The sequence below is a fragment of the Bactrocera tryoni genome, chromosome 2, assembly GCF_016617805.1.
Source record: "Bactrocera tryoni isolate S06 chromosome 2, CSIRO_BtryS06_freeze2, whole genome shotgun sequence".
Classification (NCBI taxonomy): Eukaryota; Metazoa; Arthropoda; class Insecta; order Diptera; family Tephritidae; genus Bactrocera; species Bactrocera tryoni.
In genome coordinates this window covers 3115537-3121074 of record NC_052500.1, presented here as the reverse complement: position 1 = coordinate 3121074, position 5538 = coordinate 3115537, and positions in this window count along the sequence as shown.

The window sequence follows — 5538 nt, the reverse complement described above, 5'->3', positions numbered from 1 at the left end:
TCGATGGCTGATCCAGTTGACGGTAGGGGACTGCTAGCTATTTGCACTCCTTTGTAAATTCATATAAAATGGAACTACTGTACTCAATCTTATAAGTCTGCAAAGCGCCAATACAAATTTGTTTAAGCATTTAATCTCTATTTTCACCAGCTGGATGGGATATCAGAAAGATGAGCTCCAAAGTGTTTAAGCAGTCTGCTCTCTTCCATATAACTTCCAGAGCATTCATCTGCTGCCTCCATATGACGTCCACATCGGGAATGGGGTAAGATTCACAAGCTTACAACGTGGATGCTGATAATACAGTGGGCTGTTAGAGTCTCTACAACTAGAGTCAGGCTAGCTTTACTGAGGACAAAGATATCACTGGATCTCCTACGATCGATGTTAGGTCAAAATGGTCCTGCAACAGCGCATGTACCAGATGATAGTAAAGCGCCGAGTAAGCTCCCGCGAAGCCTAACTATCCAGTAGTACACACGAGGAGAAGAGAGTGGAGCACCGGCCGGTTCCCATTCCATTGACATCTCGTCAGCTTCACAGTTACCTGTAATTCCACTATGGCCCAGCACCCATACCAGTCTTGTTACAAAGCTATTCGGTGAAATTGATAACGAGGTTAGGCATTCCTTAACCAGCTTTGAATGCACGATTAGTGAGCTCAAGACTTGTATTATCGGTGACTGCTTTTATTGCTCTCCAATTTACTGAAGGTCCTGTCGAACCAATTACTTTTGTTTGAAAGACAACACATATTTTCGACTAACATCTAAGTCTTACCGAAATCCTTCGCAGCAAAAGCTTCACTCTAAACACGAATAGGTAGTTGTGGGAGTAAAAGCAACTTGAAATACTCATAATTTTTAAACTAGAGAAATTTACAGTTATACCAAAAAAATTGGCCAGTGACCACCCACTACCGAACGCTGTGGCAGTGACTGAGAACACATGTTCCACAAATCGTCAACAACGTGCAACAAACGACAACTTTAATCGATAATAAATGTGAGCGCTCGGCCGCTGCGTTGCTGGCCATTTTGCGGCGCCGACGAGTGTGAACAAAACAAATTGCCAGCAACAGCAATGATGGCCTAATAGCGCTAGGCGCGATGCAGTTAAGGCAACAACACAAATACACACCACAGTGGTTGCTGCACATTCGCCGGTGTTGCAGTTGCAGTCGTTTGGCGGCGCTCATATATTAGTGGCAATTTGAGTGTGGCGGAAATTCAATAATTAATTCGCGACCGAGGAACGGGCAGCCGCGAGAACTGCTTATGCAAGTGTGTGTGTGTGTGCGTAACAAGTTGTTGCATGTGCCACAAACTGTCGCAACTAGGCAATATGTAACGAGTAATATGTGCCAGGCGACTTGTGGCAAGAAGTGTGATTCAGCGCGCTGTGTAGCGCAACATATTGTGGCAAGCAGCGAGCAGGCACGGCATTGAATATGTGGCAAAAGCTGCCACAGCAACAACATACAATATTTGTAAAAACTCGCCACTCAAGAAAATCTCTTCAATGCTTGGTGTTAAGTTGCTATTGAAGACCTCCGCGCGAGCGACTGTCTCAACTGCGGCAACTGTCAGGGAGAGAACAAAATTCGGCTTAATTTGCAACACTGTGTGGAGAGAGTGAGAAAAGGCTTGTGTGGCTCGGCTCGGTGGAGTGGATGGAGTGTGAATTTCATGGATGTGTGTGTGGCGTATGTGTCCAGAGGTGTCAGCCAACAAGTTGTCGGAATGCATCTAACAAGGAATTCGTATTTCACGCGGCTGCAATGCTAATGGCATGGGGCATGTTGGCATGTCGGCATGTTTTACCACGCTCGATGACATGAATGGGCGCGGGCAGTTTGCCTGACAATATACGCGTCTCTGGGCCGCTCAAATAGACGGACGAATGTGCATTTACTTACATATACATACGTATATGTTGTTGTAATGGCAATTTCTTGTGGAACTTTTGTTTTCTACACGCTTCTTTGTGTCTTGGCAGTTGGCTTTTTCTTAATCATTAGCCACATCGTCACCACTGCCCAATCGAACACACCACTGAGCGCATACACTATCATAACTCTTCCGTATGAGCGCTGCGCTCACTTCCCTCCAACTCATGGGAGGCGTTCAAGTGAATATATGGCCTTGTCGATGCTATCGCGGAGTGATTGAATCAAAATATTCAGAACAAGCTGAATTTTTCGCATTTTTCTGTAATTTTGCCGATGCGACAAATGTTCTTTCGCGCAGCAACAAGAAGGCACAACGCACATGCAACATAAAAAACTGCTTGGCAAATATGTGGAAGAAGCTCGTTCGAAATCCATTTAGATTAAAACCAACAACATGCCAAACAGGCAAGCACGAACAAGCTACACGCGCATACATACATACACTTGCATTTATTTGTGTATGTGTGTGGCAGTCGATGTGCGTGTGTGCTGACTTGCGTGCTGCCCAATTTGTTGTTGACGTTAACGCATTCGATCGCATTGGCAATTGATTTTTTGTTGAAATATTTGCTTTGGCTCAGTTCCCCAAAAACCCATCCCAAATGGTCAGCGCTGTCCATACCGGCGATTGTCCATCCGTCCGTCCGACCATCCATCTGTGTCTACATTGTTTCAAGTGTTTGTCTCTCCTGTCCGTCCACTCAGCTGAGCTGATCTTGTCCCCAATCGCACACAGACACACGTAATTGTATAGTGTAGTACGTGTGTTTGTGTATGTGCATTGTATACGCTTGCGAAACATCCGCTTACACACTATTCCCATTAGCAGAATGATGTTTTATTTTCCCATGTCTCCGACACGCGACCATCTCCTTCACTTTGGCCGCCTTTCGTGCGTCGCCTGTCACACTCAAGTGCGTGTTGCCATTGACTCTGTCGCCATAGTCGCTTAGCACTCTCAACACACGTGTGTGTGTGTGCCTGCAAAATTCACAAACACCCGCTCGCTCTCTCATTGTATATATTTTCATAAAAAGTGAATACTTTTTATTGTGTCCGAGCAAAATTAAAATGTTCAGCGCGCGCCGAAACAGAGAAGCCAAATAAATAATTGCGAAGGAGGAAATACATAGTACATATTTGCAGCGTCAAATAAAAAGGATTAACATAAACTTTGTGATTTGACTGTTACTTGTATGCGTAAGCAATGGCAACAACAACTCGTGAAATATGCCGAGTTTGGCAAGTGGAAGCCGATGTGCGTTGGAATTTCAAAAATTTCTGAAACAAAATTTTTTTGCGAGCTTTTATCGGTAGATAGTATAAATAGACCGAGAAATTTGTCTCATACCCATTAAAATTTCTCCCATTAGAGCTGCTTTTGCTGATAACCTCGGCTAGACTTTAGAGGACTCCAAAGAATGGTAGACCCACAGACGGATACCAGATATCATTCCGTCGATAGCTGACAACGTGAAACCTGGATTTCCATCTGATCCAAATACTTTGTTGACATGGGTGCTCTAGAAGCTTCTTCTTCTTTACTGGCGTAGAAAGCGCTTATGCGGTTATAGCCGAGTTAACAACAGCGCGCCAGTCGTTCTCCCTTTTCGCTGCTTGGGGCCAATTGGAGATTCCAAGAGAATCCAGGAACCAGGAATCCTTCTCTAACTCGTCTTTCCACCGGAATGGAGGTCTGCCCCTTCCTCTACTTTCCCCGGCGGGTACTCCGTCGCATACTTTCAGAGCTGGGGTGTTCTCGTCCATTCGTACGACATGACCTAGCCAGCCTAGCCGCTGTCTTTTAATTCGCTGAACTATGCCAATTTCGCCGTATATCTCATAGAGCTCATCGTTCCATCGAATGCGATATTCCCCGTGGCCAATGCACAAACGACCATAAATCTTCCGCAGAAGCCGACTCATCAAACGTTGTCATTGTCCATGCCTCTGCACTATATAGTGACTTGTAGAGTTTGGTCTTTGTTCGTCTAAAGAAGACTTTACTTCTCAATTGCCTACTCAGTCCGAAGTAGCACCTCTTGGTAAGAGTTATTCAGCGTTTGATTTCGAGGCTGACATTGTTGTTAATACTTCGAAGTTATGACTGCCTATAGTGACGCGGGAGCCTAGTCGCGAGTGCGACGGCTGTTTGTTTGATGGCAGGAGATTTTTCGTCTTGCACTCGTTCACTGCCAGACCCATCTCCTTCGCATCCTTATCCAGTCTGGAGAAAGCAGAACAAACAGCGCGGTTGTTGAGGCTAATGATATCAATATCATCTATTTAATTCTGCGCCTCTAATTATTTTCTCCAGCTGCAGATTGAAGGAGTCGCACGAAAGGAAGCTGTCTTTTCTGAAACCTAGTTTGATATCGAACGGCTCAGAGAAGTCCCTCCTGATCCTCACGGAGCTTTTGGTATTCCTCACCGTCAGTTTACACAGCCGTTTTAATATTGCGGGGATACCAAATTCTGACATAGTGGCATAAAGGAAACACCTTTTCGTGCAACTTTGAAATCGACGAAGAGATGGTGTGTGTCGATTTTCTTTTCACGGGTCTTTTCTAAAATTTGGCACACGGTGAATAACAACATCATTAGAGGCTTTTTTACAAGGTGGCTCCCAAAACCAGCGCACAACCCTGGGGAGAGATAGTTCGTCTTCGCACTTTAGCTCACCCTCAAACGGATGTTCCTTGGCTACCCAGAGGATACTTGGCCTAAGATGGAAAGACGTGAACTGCTTGAGCCATATGTAAAAAAATCGTTTCTGGCCACTCCCAAGTGAATGGCGCTCAGAAAAAATATCTTCAAAAAATTCGCGCTGGTTTTCGGTTGATCCCATTTATGCCAAATTTGGAAAAAGAGTGGGGATCTGAAAACAAAAACGTAAGCAATTGCTACTTCAACAAAATTTGTTTTGAGACATGTCATATTTTCTACCAGATTTCTCTCCTTAGAAGAGCCGCACCTACTGACGGTCGTTTTGGAAGAAGTAACACACTAACGGTCTACCTGTCTAAACTTAGATTTCCAAAAATGTTTTTATTCGCCACAAAATTAATTTATATCGATGTTATCCTACTTGTTTAGCAAATAACTAATAACGCAATAATTTTCGCTCGCAAACTGCCCGCCAACGTTCAGCGCGAGATTCGCTTCCACTCGTGCATATTTATGAATATTGCATTGCATTTCTCCAAATAATTTGTGCGAATTTCACAGCCATAAATTCACGCGCCCGAGAATAACAATTGCTATACCGAAAATAGATCGAGACCAAGTTTGGCGAATTCCGCGATTGACGTGCCAAAACCCACACACATTCATGCGAAAGCAGAAACACGTACACAGACACAAGTTGGTACACTTTTATATAGTGTTTAGTATAAATATATCTTTATATAAATGGGTATATATACGCAGCGTTATGTGCACAGACATTAGTGCAAGTTAAGCAAATACATAAGTGAAACACGAAGAAATGTTTGGCGAATTTTATTGCTGTTGCTTTTATTTTGCGAATCCCATAAAGATAAATTCGTACAACATGCCTCGTACATCATTAACACATTTTTGGCAAT